The sequence below is a fragment of the Trichosurus vulpecula genome, chromosome 8, assembly GCF_011100635.1.
Source record: "Trichosurus vulpecula isolate mTriVul1 chromosome 8, mTriVul1.pri, whole genome shotgun sequence".
Taxonomy (NCBI): domain Eukaryota; kingdom Metazoa; phylum Chordata; class Mammalia; order Diprotodontia; family Phalangeridae; genus Trichosurus; species Trichosurus vulpecula.
Window position 1 is genome coordinate 36,083 of NC_050580.1, and position 16,539 is coordinate 52,621.

The window sequence follows — 16,539 nt, forward strand, 5'->3', positions numbered from 1 at the left end:
TTTAAATTATCTCCCCTCTATCTATTTTCCACATGAGTTTTTCCAATGAGTTATTTCACATTGTCATCTATTTTTTCATTCTTTTGGTTTTGTTTGATTGTTTATTGATGTCTCACAGAGTTGTTAGCTTCCACTTGCCCAATTCTAATTCTTAAGTAATCATTTTCTTCAGTGAGCTTTTCTGTATGTTCTTTTCCATTTAGGCAATTCTCCTTTTTAAAGAGTTTTTAGTGGATTTTTACTTATCTTTGTCTATTTGGCCAATTCAGATTTTCAAGACATTCTTCTATTCATTGGATTTTTGTACCTCTTTTATCATTTTGCCTATTCTTTTTTTTAAGGTGTTGTTTTCCTCAGTATTTTTTGTGTGTCCTTTACCATGCTGTTGACTCCTTTTCCTAGTAATTTTCTTGCATCACTCTCATTTCTCTTCTCAGTTTTTCCTCTCCCTCTCTTATTTGATTTTTAAAATTATTTTTGAGCTCTTCCATGGATTGGGGCACAATTCATATTTTTCTTTGAGGCTTTGAGTATAAAAGTTTTGACTTTGTTGTCTTCTTAACTTGTGTTTTGATCTTCCCTGCCACCATAGTAACATTCTATAGTCAGGATCTTTTTCAGCTGTTTGCTCATTTTCCAGCCTATTTCTCTTTTTTAAAAAAATTATTTTGAATGTATGGAATAAAATAAGCATTTCCATAACGTAATATAAGAAAAAAACATAATGAAAAATCTTCTGTGCATGACTTGCTCTTCCTTTCAAATATACAACAAAATTATGTAAATTTCTTTTTTATTCCCTCCCCCCACCCTAAAAATGACTACCATTAGACACAAATATACATATATATATATGTGTGTGTGTGTGTATATATATATATATATATATATATGTAAAATTATTCTATATATCTATTTTGTCAGTTCTTTCTCTGGATGCAGAAAGCATTTTTCTTCATATGTCCTTCATAGTTAATTTGAGTACTTACAATAGACAAAATAACTTATTCACTCAAAGTTGTTCTTGAAACAATATTGCTTGCTCTAAATCAATATTTATTGGAGAAATACAAATTAAAACAATTCTAAGGTACCACCTCACACCTATCAGATTGTCTAATATGACAAAAAGGGAAAATGTCAGATGTTGGAGGGGATGTAGGAAATCTGAGACACTAATGCACTGTTGGTGGGGCTGTGAACTGATCCAACCATTCTGGAGAGCAATTTAGGACTGGGTCCAAAGGGCTATAAAAGTACATACCCTTTGATCCAACAATACCGTTGCTAGGTCTATATCCCAAAGATATCCAAAAAAAAGGGAAAGGACCTATTTCTACAAAAGTATTTATGGCAGCTCTTTTTGTGGTGGCTAAGAATTGTAAATCAAAGGGATGCCCATCAATTGGGGAATGGCTAAACAATCTGTAGTATATGATTATAATGCAATATTATTGCGCTATAAGAAATGACAAGCAGAATGATATCAGAAAAACCTAGACAGACTTACATGAACTGACGCATAGTGAAGTGGACAGAACCAGGAGAAGGTTGTACCCAGTGAAAGCAGTATTGCTCAATGAAAAACTGTGAATATTTTAGCCATTTTCAGCAATACAATGATCCAAGACAATTCCAAAGGACTAATTATGAAGCAAACTATCCACCTCCAGAGAAATAACTGATACTGTCTGAATACAGACTCAATCATGCTATTTTCACTTTCATTAATTCTTTTTCTATTCTTCAAGTCTTCCTATACAAAATGACTAACATGGAAATGTTTTACATAATTGCACTTGTATGACTTATATCTGATTGCTTACCATCTCAGAGAGGGGGGATGGAGAGAGAATTTGGAACTCAAAACATTCTTAAAATATTAAAAATTGTTTTAAAACATAATGGGGGAAAATAAAATATATATTAAAATATTGTGTTACTGTATACAATGTTATCTTGGTTCTCCTCATTTTGTTCTTCATTGCTTCCTGCAATTCTTTCCATGTCACTCTAAAATCATTGAACTCATCATTTCTTATAGGATAATAGTCATCACAGTGACATACCACAACCAGTCCAGCCATTCCCTAAGTGTTGGGCATCCCAGCAATTTCCAGTTTTTTGACACCACAAAGAGAGCTGCTATAAACATTTTAGAACATATCAGTTCTTTTCCTTTTTCCCCAACCATCTTTGGAAATAGATCAAGTCTTGGTATTGCTGGGTATTGCTGGTATAGGTAGTTTTACAACTCTTTGGACATAATTCCAGATTGCTCTCTAAAATGTTTGGATCATTTTGCAATGCCACCAGTGTCTCAATTTTTCCATATACTCTCCAACATTTGTCACTTTCCCCTTCTATCATTTTAGCCAATCTGGTTGGTTTTAAATGATATCTCAAGATTGTTTTAATCTGCATTTCTATAATCAATAGAGATTTGGAACATTTTTCATACGACTATAAGTTGTTTTGATTTTTTCACTGGAAAACCACCTTTGACCATTTATCAATTGGGGAATGACTCATTCTTATAAATTTGACAAAGTTCTTTATATATTTTAGATAAGACATCTTTATCTGATAAACTTCCTACAATTTTTTCCTCCAATTTCCTGCCTTCCTTCTATATCATTAAGGCAGAATTCATGACTTCAAAGATAACTGTGAATATGCCTGAATGGTCCAGAATTGCAGGATATAAGGAATTCTCTAAGTAGAAGGCAGAGGAGTTAAAGCATTTATTGAACCTCAAAAATAGCAGACCTACAGACCAGTGTCCCCAATTCGACATCCTGGCAAGAACCTTCCAAAACCAGTATGCCCATCTCACAATAGTGACCAGGAGGCCACAGAAAAACATTACAGCAGCAAGCCAAGCCATACTGGTGCTTCCCCCCCACCAATGCCAGGGCCCTCCAGCAAGAAGACCACCCACTGGCTTCAAGCCCCAGCTCAGGACTCTCTGGTCTCCACAAGGGTCAGTCCTGCTTTTTGTAGCACCTGCCACCATCACCGCTGCTTCTGCCACAATCTCCAAGCTGTGTTCCAGCTAGCTGACTGCTTCCTCTCTCCTTCATCTCTTAACTGCTCTCACCAACTGCCTCTTAGCCCTGCTCCAACCGTTCAGCAAGCTCCTCCCACCACAGGCTTCATGTCATCATGTGGACCAGAACTCAGGTACCTATCATTGGCTCCAGTCCTCGCCACTCCCCCCAGGACCCTGACAACCCCTCCCCAGAAGCCCAGTGAATGGGCAGGAAAGATCTTCCCATTCACTGATTGCCTTTACACCTTCTAATGCTGGCCATATTTGTTTTATTTGTACAAAAATATTTTAATTTAATGTAATTAAATTTTTCCATTTTACACCTAACCTTGCTCTCTATCTCTTGTTTGTCCATAAATTGTTCATATCCATAAGTCTGATAACTAATACACTCCATGTTCTTCTAATTTTATTGTAAAATTTCTCTTTGCATCTAGGTCATGTATCCATTTTGACCTTATGTAAATGGCCTGAGATATTGGTCCATGCACTGTTTCTGCCATATTGTTTTTCAGTTTTCCTCCAGCCTATTTCTTTAATTTTAATTCTATGCTAAAGTGGGGCTCTGCTTCCAGAATAGAAGGGACACCATCCAACCTTCAGGGTTTGGGGGGGCAGCTGTTTTCAGAGGTAATTCTGAGACCTGTAAGTTTTTGTTTCTTCCAAGATGGTATGATCTAGAGAGAGGTGTGTTTAGTACTCTCCTGGCCTGTGTACTGGTCTTTGAGTGACCACAAGCACTCTTTTCTAACTCTAACCCTGGAACTGTGAGTAGTATCTCCACTCCCCTGGGGCCACAAACTCTGATGTGCTAGTACTCCTCCTCACCCTGGGACTGGGAGCAAGGACTGCAACCCAGATTCAAGTATGCTAATACAAGAAAATCCTGCTCCCGGTGCCAGAGTGGGGGAGAGGGCGGTGCTAAAGCTCTGGCTGTTCCTCAGAATAGCTTGTACCACAGTATGATGAGGCACATCCCATTTTGGGTCACTTGCATTACAAACACTAATGTATGAACATAAGGGAGTGGATCTCAAAATGGAGCAGCACCCTTTTACCTAAAGAGAACTAAATTACACGTTTCTCTCCATGCTCATCCCTAACTGACTCTCCATGCCCAGGGCTTCCAGTTTCCAGAGAAGACGTGATTTCTTACTTTGAGCAAGGGAAACACCATGGCTGCTGGAGCAAGAAGGCCTGAGGAGCCTCTTTCCAGGTGAGTGAGGTCACAGCAGGTCTATGAGAGCTGGGATTACAGGAAGCTGCTATGTGTTGTGGTGAAGCAAGAACTCAATCTGGGGGCAGGAAGACCTGTCTTGGAATTCGTTTTTAGGTATTTTTTAGCCGTGGCTTCCTGGGCCGATCACTGAACCATGGAGCCTCAGTTTCTCCATCTGTAAAATGAAGGGGTTGGACTCCATTGCCTTTCAGCTCCTTCTTTGTTCTAGTCCCTGTACCAAACCCTGAGGATACAAAGGAAGGCAAGACCCACTCCCTGCTTTCAAGGAGCTCATGATCTAGTCTACAAAACTGGGGATAGTTTGAGAAGGAATAATAGAGGATGAACCTTACTTTGAGCTGATCCAGGGAAACGAGAGTGTTTTGGAATGGAAATACATTTAGTTCAACAGGGAAATAGGGGAATGCAAGGAGTGGGGGCAAGTCCAGCCTTTTCAAGACATGCATTGGAAGACAGGTTCAGCAAATTGCAGGACTGACACAGTTTGGGCCTTCACATACCTTGGCTAGCACTGTGGCATGCTCATGAAATTCTCCTGTGCATGCCCTGATGTTCACATTTCCAGGGGCAGAAAGCAGTCCATATCTTGCATTCACTGGTGGCCTGGCCAGTGAGTGCTGTGGTTGGTGAAAGATGAAATGATAGAGGAAGTAAAGGTTTGGGCTTCCAAGCATATCAAGTTACTAAACAATGCTTGCCAATTGTGTAACCAATCAGGACTAGCAACCTTCCTCAGCTTTAGCACTGAACCCAGAATACAGGGGGAGACAGATTTTTAGACATTAAAAGCAATCACATAAGACACATTAATTAAAAGGAAATAATTAACCAGGACACAGTAGGCAATCTGATTTCTAACTGGAGGAAAGATTAGGGACTTTCCAAGTTGGGAGGGAGACAGCCAACAGGTGCTATTCATGAAATCAGACAAAGCTATGCCCCTCTCCCCACAGTGTCTGCAAACAATCAAAGGAATGTAATTGATGAGTACAGGGCCAGTTTTCAGATTAGACAGATGGGCTGCTTGAAATGTACAATTGGAAGGAAACTTCTTGCCTCAATCTTTGGATCTGACCAGGTTTCTGGGCAGCATAAACCAGGTCCTTAGTTAAGGATCTCTAAGCTACAGGGAGAACTGGTTCAGCTTCCCAGCCATGCAGGGCTAGATTCAAACAATGCCATAAAGTTTTCTCACAGTTCCCACAATTGAATCAAGTTTTCTCACAAGACAGATATTGGACTAGACCTATAATTGAATAGAAAGGGAACTAGGCTAGATGCAGAATTAAGTCACCAGATAGAGTCAGTATGGTTCACCCAATTCCTACAATTAAACACTCGCTGTTCCAATCCCCTCAATTCCCTCAGTGCTATGGAAGCTGTCACACCTTGTTTCCTCAGTCATCCTGTAAGGCCAGTAGTCCCTAAATTCCAGAACATTCGTGTGTCCATTACACAAACCAATTTCCATATTAGGCACATCCTATGCAGTAATGGGACAGGCTGGGCTTCTGGCCTTGTGAGGCTGTCAACCACCTGGTTGAGGTCTATTTCCTCTGTAGCACTTTCTGTGGGGGATGGAAACACCCAGATTGGGTAGGTTTGTGGGCACACTGCAATGTCTTTCCAAAGTATAGTACCTCATTTGGATCTGCCAATCATCATGGGCCCACTTGCCAGACCAGACTGCAAGTCCACTGGCATCTGCCCAGGAATCAGTATGGATCTGTAGAGACCCCCTTTCTTGCTTCAGTGAGTTCCTCATGGTTATGCCCACAGGGTAACCTGCCTCTGCCATCAGTCTTCAAAGAGGTGGCATTTGCAGGGTGAAAGGTTGCAGTTACCCAGTGGAGATACTCACTGGAACTGGAGACCCTGACATCTGTGAAATGAGCCTCATTCCTATTGTTTGCCAGTTGATGCCACTGGGGGCCCCACTTAGCAAATGGATCAGGTAGTGGGCATGTGCCAACTGCTCTGTTAGATCACTGATTCCCTGGGGGTCCCAGCCCAGCTCTGTCCTGCAAATACCATTTCCATTTAAACAGGGAGACGTCAGTGACTGACCCCAGCTTCCTGGAGGTGTTTTCCCCAACTCAGGGCAGTATGGGTAATTCAGGACTTACAGTGACAGGACCTGTGTCCAGGGCTCTGTGGCTATCAGAGCCCAGTAGGCAACTGTAGCCAGAATGGACTTTGTTTTCTTTGAATGACTCAGCTCGCCTCGTTGAGCTTCCCTGGACGCTGGGGCTTGCTCTTCCGGGACAGGACCAGAGCTTCCTGTGTGATGAGTCGTGGCGCTAGCTGAGGGGAGGTGTGTTAACGTGGTCTACGCTGGGGGAGGGGCCAAGTCAAGAACCAATCGGCCCTGGTCGTTCAGGCGGCGCTTGATGATGTCAAAAACTCTATAAGAGGGGAGAGGACAGCTTGAAGATCCTCCTTTTCCTTTTCCGGTTGGAGCCAGAGACACCTACAGCCGAAGCTGAGCTGCCGGTAGCAGAGCTGACTAGAGGCTAGTGGGTAATCTTCTTACCGTAGAGGGGAAGCATGTATACGATTTTGCCTTATACCATCTCGCTTCTCTGTGGCCTCCTGGTTACTCTTGTAAGGCGGACTTATTGGGCCTGGAAGCTTTTGATGAAAATATCAAAATGGGGATGCTGGTTTGTGGGCTTGTTACTGTGGAGTGTAAATACATGCTTTAGTTCTCCTGCCTTCTGCCTAGAGAATTCCTTATATGCTGCGGTTCCGGACCTTTTAGGCACATATGAGATTCTCTTTGAAATCATAAATTCTGCCTTCCTAATATAGCAACAAGCATCTGTCTGTTCATGTGTGAATACCTGGTGACAATGACCGGGAGCTTCCAGCTCCAGAACCCCAGCGGCAATCTCTTGTTACTATGATAGGTCCATAGACTCCAGGAAGCCTAGTTGGTTTGGGCTGAGGCCTCTTGAAGTCATCATCTAAGGGTGATGCTTGACTGCAATCAGAAGTTTCTGTTGCTCTGGACCCCACTGAAAAGTGGAGGACTTCTAATGATGGCTTAGATGGGGACAAGTAGGGCTGTGAGGTGAGGAATAAGCAATCTCCAAAATCTAAACATGGCTACTAGATGGCACTCTCTCTTCACGTCTATGGTGACCTTGAGTGAGAGTAGCTTATCTGGGACTGGGGCAAGGATGTCTTTAGTTTTATTGGTCCATATGTATCCTAAGAATTTCACACACTGCAGGGGCTCATATTTTATAGGGGGGCTATTGACCAATTATGATGTGTCAGATGTCTGACTGGAGCTGTGGGGTCAACTTGGACAGGTGCAGGGGACCAGAACCTCCAATCATGTCATCCACCAACTGCCATATGGGGGGTCCCACTGGTACCCAGAGGTCCTGTGCTGTGGCACCACCCATGAGCATATCTCATGGCTAGCCTGGGGAAAGTGTATGTGCCCCCTCAAATGTAAAAGCAAATTGGGCTTGGGAGTATGAGAATATGGGCACAGAATAAAGCATATTAGCTAAGTCAAATACTGCAAACCAGGAGCAGCTGGGGATTGAATGACCTCTGCCACCTCTTATAATATTGGGTCATGGGCCTTCAACTAAATGAACAACCTTGTTCAGATTCCTAGAGTCCACAGTTAGTCTTCACTCATCCTTGTCTGCTTTCTGGACGTGCCAGATTGGTGAGCTGAATGGGGAGACTGTGGTGATAATCGTTAAGTAAATCTTTTATAATGGGATGGATGCAGGAATTCTGTCCCTCACGTATGTTTATACTGTGGGGTCTTAGCAAATTTTCATGGGGAGGGGTAATGACACTGGCTCCCACATGGCCTTAGCCATGGCCAGCTCTTTTACCTCAGGTTTGGTCCAGGTAGCTAGCTGCTAATCTATGCCAATTATGGGAAGGGGATGGAGTGCTCAGGAACTACAAGTATCAGGACTCAGAGGACTCTGCTCCCACAATGAGATCCTCAGTGGCCTGGGTGCCTTGGTTAGTGGTACCTCCAACTCCCAATGTGGGCTTGGTGGTGCCCCAGTGTATATCAGAACATTGGGACTAGGCTGACCTGAAACCTGGTGTACAGCAGCACACTCCAATGCTGCTGGTTTCTGGGGTACCGTAGCACTGTAAGTGCTGTGAAGAGGAATTTGCCCCAAGGGGGCCCAATATTCTTAGAATTGCTGGTGTCCTTCAGGGGCTCTGTCAGACACAGAGGTCTGGGTCCTTGTTGGCATGGGTGTCAAAAACTGCCCTGCCCTTTTCCCCTGCACTACAGCTAAAGGGGTCTGAACTTTTTAAGGACTATGGCCTGAGACTACCCAGTGAGGGCTGGCCAGATCCCTTGGGGACTATGGCCTGAGACTGCAATATCAATAACGTTGATTCTGGTGAGATTATGAAAGGGAATTGATCCCCATCAAAACTTAGTTGTGAAAATGTGAAGTCCTTTCTCTAAAATACTTTGTTTTCTTTTGGCAGTTGGAGGCATTTAGAGCTAATGAATTGTATTGTTTTAAAATGCATTCTCTTCCAGTGTAACATTTTCACTGGAGATGAACCTGCTAATATGGGAAAAAAAATCAAATGAAGCTGCCTTTTGATCTTTTATTTTGAAACTTTTTGAGAGCACATCCAGGTCTTTGGAACTTAAGAGCTGTGTCTTCATAGATCCCAGTGTTGACAGCAGGGCCTTGATAGACAACTACAGTTTGATGGAAATGAAAACTCAGCAGCGACTCTGTTTGAGTGTTGTCTCTGCCAGGAAGCTTTAAGTAATAGCAGTTGGAGAGCACCTCTTCTTAGGGGGTGAGTTAGAAATATACTAAGTGAAGGATTGACATTTTTCTGATTCAGTTATTCAAATGTAGAAAAGACAGTTACATTCCTGGGCAGAACGCCACTGAGAGTGGGCACCTTCTTTCTTCGCCCGTCTTGTGTTCTCTTTTCTCCATCCTCCTCTAGTAGGATTCCGGTAGCCACAACATAGCTGTAAAGCCTTTGGCCTGCTTCCTCCCCCCCGATGTGGTGAGCTGTGCCCACTTTTCCCTGCTTTCTCTTTCGGCTAGTATACGTGGAAAACAATGAATGAATGGAACTGTATATTATGATTAGCAAAGTATTTGTGTTGGGAGGGATCTTAGAGATCACTTAGTCAAATTCTCATCATGCAGATGAGGAAACAGACATCCCAAGAGGTTCCATGATTAGATCCCTAAGTTACACACCTAGTAAGCCTCTACATTCATATTGGAACTCCAAATGATTCCAAGCTCTTGTCATTAATAATATCTTGAAAGAGAGTGGGAATTGTTGCTCCATGTAGAAGTGTGTGATCAAAGGTCCCCAAACCCACCCATGGGTCTTTTCATGTCCTTAAAGTGTATGACATGCAACAAAAGCCTGCTTACACTGTTGTCTAGTTTCATTTATACTAGTTTTATTTCTCAACCACCAGTATTATACAGAAGTTTAAGGTTAGTATTTTTGAGCCACGAAAAATATTTTTATTCTAATTAAGAAACACTTTTCAATATCAGCTATTGTTAATACTTGAAAATGTCTATGGTAGTGGAGGATATCATCAGTATGTTTATGATTTCCTAGCAGAAGGCTAATTTAATTGCAATCTTTTTCACTCCTGAGACAGAAATAAATCACTTCCTTAACTTGCACATTTTAGACATTTAGACATCAGTTACAGATCTGGATAGTGTGAAATACAAAAGGAAACCAATGTTAATGATTAAACAAGAAGTCAACTCTCCTGTGATAACCTTTACCCCATAACCAGTTTTTGCCTAACTCAGATATTTCCCGATAAATACATCCCCTTCTCTTCTGCAAAGAGCCTTTCCTTGTAGCAAAGAATAAAGGAAAAAAAAAACAAAGAAAGGGGTGGGGGAAGCAGTTCAGCAAAACCAATCAAGTCAAGTCTGACAGAATACACCTTTACTCCTATCACCTCTGCAAAGAGAAGGGAGGTATATTTTGTCAACTATACTTAATTTTATAATTACACATTTGTTTTTCATTTTGTTGTTATTCATGTTATTATTTCTATTTACATTGTTGCAGTCATTGTGTATATTGTTTTCTTGGTTCTATTCCCTTTATTTTGTATCCGTTCACATAGGTTTTCCCATGCTTCTCTGAAGTGTTGATATTCATTTTTTCTTACCATACTTAAACATCCCATTTCATTCACACACTTATCACAGTCCTTGCCACATAGTAGGTGTTTAATAAATGTTGATTGATTGATGTATCACAAATTGTTTAGCTATTTCCCTGTCAATGAGGGTCTACTATATTTTCCAGTTCTTTGTTACTACAAAAAAAATCTTGATCTTTTAAATAATTTAATGCTCTTAATTGTATGGCTTGTGTTGTCTCTGCTCGTACTGTCTCTCTGTTAATGTTTGGAACATGATGATTGGTCATAATCCTGCCCATTGTTACCAGCACAATCTAAGAATGCAGATATTGGCCCTCAGACTAGAGGGTGCTGGTGCTTGGTTGGTTGATTGGTTGTTGTCCTTCATTCTTGAAGAAGACCAAAACAACATCACTATGCTAGAGTCAAGTTTCGATATGTCCAATTGTGGCTGATGAGACCAATATGAGCTTAGAATGCTCTACCACAAGTCGAGCACAAATAGTCCACATGAATATTTAGGGTGGATACTCTAAATTTGTGCATCCTGCATTTCCTTTGAGCTTTTCAACTCTGCTTTGCTCATAGAAGCATCTTTTCTGATGTGGGCGCGCCATGCTGAGAGCTCCTGTGCCAGTGTCTCCCATGTCACACAATCAATTCCAAAATTCTTAAGAGAGACCTTGAGAGTATCCTTGTATCACTTCTTCTGACTGCCATGTGAATGCTTGCTCTGTGTGAGTTCTCCATAAAAGTCTTTTTGACAAGCATACATTTTGCATTTGAACAACATGGCCAGCCCATTGAAGTTGGGCTCTCTGAAGCAGAGTCTGAATGCCTGGCAGTTTAGTTCAAGTAAGGACCTCAGTGTCTGGTACCTTATCCTGCCAGGTGATCTTCAGAATCTTCCTAAGACAATTCAGATGGAAGCGATTCAATTTCCTGGCATGGTGCTCGTAGACTGTCCAGGTTTCACAGGTTTGCTGCAGTACCTGGCTTTGAGGTCAGAATAGACTTGTCGCAATGAGAAGGGATATTAACAAATAGCAGCCCATTCTGAAGTTCAGAAGTTGGTTCAGTTACTTTCTCTTCTGCCCTAATAATTGGTAGGTAGAATTGACCCTAGAAGAGACTTTCTAGACAGGAGGGAAATGTTGAGCAGACTGGGAGTAATCTTTGCCTTGATGGACTAACTCTCACCCCTAGAAATCTGAGATCAGTTTCTGGCTCCATACCCAAGGGAAAATGAGTGACATAGTATTATTCAAATCCATATGGTGAAGGAGGTTTCCCTCCTACTCTTTAATTAAAAATTTTTGGTCAAACTTAGACTGGAAAATTGGCTTTCTTCTTCCCAAGATTTTCTCCCATGAAATTAGGAGTGACTTTTGAGTGAACACAGAATTAAGTCAGTGTTAATTGGTTAATTGGTTGCCATAGGATGCCATATCTGAGGTTATGTTTTCTTTAAATTGTGGCTTATTTCAGACTGGTTCAGAATCTAGTTTTTCTTCCTCTTTTTAAAAGATCCTACGTATTATTATGTTTGAAGATATTTAGAGGTCTGAAGACAGAGTGGAATATGGTTTGAAATTCCTAATGATGAATTTGGATCTAAAGAAACAACCTGATTTTGGCATTAGAAAGAGTGAGCAGAAAAAATCAACAATGGAGCCTTGGCCAGAACTGGAACAATTCCCAAATCCCATTGCCTTCTCTCCTAGCAGAGATCTTGTTAAGGTTGTGTATCTTTAAGATCACCCATATATATTTCTTATTCTTTCAAGATCAAACCTGGGTTGTGGCACTTAAGTAATATGGAGCCCTGGTCATTCAGGGTTAAAGTTAAACTATTGTTCTCAAAGGTGTTAGTGATCCACCTTGCTTGGTTTCAGGATGAAAATGGAGGTCTAGGTGTTTCTAGCTACCCAAAGGAATATCCTTTGTCTTTGGTGAAAAAACAGTAAAATTTGTCATGTTACTAAGTCCTAAAATTCTTTAATCCATGTATAACTTGTGCCAATACCAAGCCAGCATTTCAGCATGAAGTACAAGGTTGTTTGAAGGAGTTCTACCTCACTACCCATAAATGTCCCAAACAGCTCACTGAGGATTTGGACATACAAAATGTAAATTACCAACAGAGCACCAACCAGCTCTCTGTCTTGATTCTGTCATGGAAGGGGTAGTTTAGCTTAAGTAAGAAGGAATGATTCTAACTAGGAAAAGAAAACAAGTAATTACAATATGACAGCTTTTAAAATCAATTTTATTTCCATCCCAGGATGGGGAGGAGGGGGAAGTCATCAACAAATACTGTACTTTCTGCATTCCCTTCACCACCATGCTGCACCATTTTATTTTTTCCAGATAGGCATCTGCCAAGATTTCAGTGTGGGTAACGTGAGCCCAGAAAGCACATTCTTTGTGCTAGTTCCACAACCTGGACTGTTACGGTGCCATTCACACTGTTGGGCTTGAGGATCAGCAAGGTCACTGTAGGATTTGCTATCTTTCCAGCTTTCTTGGACAGCCTTCATAATTCAGGCTTTTGAATGCTTTGGGCCTGTTGTCAGGGTAATGTCATTGACACTGTTTATTCTTCTAAGAACATAGTGGTTTATATACAGAATTTTTGCTACAGCCATTTTACGTAGCGAAAACTTCATGCCAAGAAAAACATACAAATGGTTATTTGCTGGTCATATAGGATCAAAAGTAAAAGCATGAAAATAACTCCTACCTATACAAAAAGAAAGAGACCTCTTCACTTTAGTGCTCCCAACTTATACATATAGATTAGGGGTCAGAGAATGAGCTGTGGAATTGTAAAAGTCCAAAGTTGCCATTTCTGTCAGTGATGTGCTGTTTTGGGCCTGACTTTTAATTATTCATCTACAAATGTGACTTGAACACAGTGGTGATACGAAGATGAAAGTTATTTATTTCTTTTCCACCATCTGAAGATAAAGTCTTTGTAAGACTCAAGGTGCCACATATGAAATATGACAAGCCAACGAGAAGGTTTGGAAGCTTTTAACTCCTCATTTGGGGATTTTGCTTCCATGTTAAAATACTGTTTCTGGAAGCATGGACGTGGCTGAGCTTTTCAATTCTGATGTGAAGAGCTATTTCAGCTAAAGCAGTAAAAAGAGTTTTCACACTTTTCTTTTAATAGGTCAACTTTCTTCATTGATTCCAGAAGCTAGAAAACTTCCTGTTGCAGCTACAACTGCTGAAGATGTTTTCTACCTTCTGAACACAGAGGACCCAAGCTGAGTCCTTCATTGTGTGCATGGTCAGCCTGCCACATACCTGGATGTCTCTTCGAAGGAGGTAGTCTTTGGCCTAAAAGGCTTAGGGTGGATGAAGGAAGGAAATAAAGTATATGCAAATGGTCAGAAGTCAGTTTGCAAAGCTGGGACTTGACATTCTTTCAAAATTGAATAAAAACATGAATTATTCTGATAATACTTAGACTGTAAGGAGTTTAGGTTTTTGAAATTCAAAAAGTCTTCGATTCAAAAGAGACCTCAAAAGCTCTCACTTCATCTTTCCATACCATGAGAGTTACATCATTAGTACTGGCCAGCCAAGCTGCCCCTGGGACAAATAGCTTGGGACGTTGATCAAACCTTTTCACTACTCAGTATTTTGCTATCTTTTCAACAGAAAGAAAATACTTGAAAAGCAGTTATGGAGTGTGATGGGACAATCACTGGATTTGAATTAAAGACCCAGCGTTGGAATCCCAATTCTTTTACTTCAGCCTGTGTGATATCGAATGCATCACAAATGCTTTCTACTCCTCTGTTTCTTCCACCATAAAGTGAGGGGCTGGACTAGATAAGAGGTTTCCGGTCCTAGTACCTTGTGGCTTTCAGGAGATGAAGCTGGCAGGGAAAGTCAAAGGTAATCAGGTTTTCTTTTTCTGAGCTATATTTGGAGAAAGAGAAGGATCAGAGAGCTCCTGGGGTTGCTGCTCAGGATCTGTGGGTGGACGATTACAGAAACAAAGAAAATGGAGTTTCTCCATTCTCACTTAGCTTTTCTTTTACCTGCCTAAGAGAATGGTATTTGAACTGAAAAGGAGAGAATCAATGTGCCTACTAGGGAATTGAAACTCCAAAAGTGTCATAACATCTCCATCTGTTTGTTCTCTATAGATTTGAGCTGTTAGGAAGACTCAATACAAAGGAATACAGTTGGTAGTTATATCACTGGATTTGGATGCATTTGGTACCTGTGCTCTGTGTTGGGGGCTAGCCAGCTTTTCACTTCCAGAAGTACTCTTTAGAATACATTTGGGGAAAACAGGATAGACCTGCTCAGACTAGAGGGGAAGTGATATGTGAGGTTGATTTCCACATAGATCCTTGCAAAGGCACAGAGCAGATCTTCAAGATATGTTTGTTGAATTAAACATGGAAAGTGTAGGGAGTTTCTGCCTTAATTTTGCTGCTGGCCTCCCTCTCTTAGAAATGACCTCATCACCTAGCTCCCCATTCATCTTCCACAGTGACTGACAAGGACTAATAACAATGGCCATTTTTATCTCTTATGTCATTAACATTGACATTTTTCAAGCCTTAGCCAAGTTTACAAGTCAATTACATTAATTTGGAACACACATCAGCCTTCTTAACTCATGTTGGCTCTCGGGTTGAGCCTTAGAACTCTATTTAGGAAATAATTTCTCTAGTGGTTTCCCTGATAATTTACATGAAATTTGCATCTCTTTCATTTGTTTTTCCAAAGTCAGCAGGTGATCTTGGGAGCATCCCTCAGACCTAAGAATTGCCATTTGTGCTGGCAGTGCATTGAAATGAGCAGTGGCCATGGGAGTGACAAGCAGACACTTTCCATCAGGGGCCTAAGAAAGGGAAGTCTCTCCTGCCAATCTGCTTGACTGGTGATTAACAGAGGCCAGTGAGAGCTGGATCTTTCTTCCAACACATCAGGTAAACAAACAAGATTTGAAGTTAGAAGGCCTAGATTCATGTCTTCATGGAATAGCCTTGTGACAGCGGGCAGGCTGCTAATCCTCCTTGAGCCTCATCTATAAAATGAAAATGAGAGACAACACAGCCTAATGGAATCCAGGAGGACCTGAGTTCAAATCCTGCTTCAGAAACATACCAGCTGTGTGATCCTGAGCAAGTCACTTCTTCATTTTTAGTACTCAAGGTCACAGGTGTCCAATATGGCCTGTAGCACCTCCAATGAAATCAGGACATGCCTGCAGGGACCTCTGGCTGTGGTTTAGAGGCCTCCATCTTAATACCACTTCTGTAGGCCAGTGGAGGCCAGGATATTTATTAGAAAACCAGAAATTCACCTTTTCTTTGTTGTATTTTTTTATGTTGTTAAACATTTCCCAATGACATTTTAATCTGATTGGGGCCAGCACTTGCTATCTGCTGGTGGGGGTGGGGGTGGGGAGTTTGACACCTCTACTCCCATCAACTCCAAAAGATTCAAATTTCAGAGAAGGCATTAGCCGCATTCAGAGCACAAAGGTTCTCATCTCTGAGTTCCCTAGAACAGTAAAGTCCTAGGTCCAGTCCCCATCACTCTCCATGAAAATGGGGATAATACAGAATTGGGGTGAGGCTCAAACAATCTAACATTTCTTTTTAAAAAAGGGAGGAGGGTGGACATTTAGATAACAATTGTAGCGTTAATTTAATTGGTGGTGTTTTCAGTTTGAGATAGTTGAGCAGCTGATATTAATACTAAGGGTTTAGAATAGATACAAATAAAAAAATCGAGACAGATGCTGCTATCCAGGAACTCACATTCTAATTGGATAAAACAATGCATAAAGGAGCACTCATGCAATTCCTGGCCCGTGGAAAGGCCAGGCAGTATTCTCACCACTAGAGAGCGCCAGAGTCCACAGCTACTAATGTCCACTTCCTCACTGCCAAATAGTCTTGGGGGAAAGTCTGAATTTAAAATCTCTACTTCTTCACTATCCACTTTCTTCCCAGCCATGACCTCTGTGCCGTCACCCCCCCCATCCCCCCACTGACCCCATTCTACTAAGACTTTCCTTCTCAGAGATCAGTAATGACTTTCTAA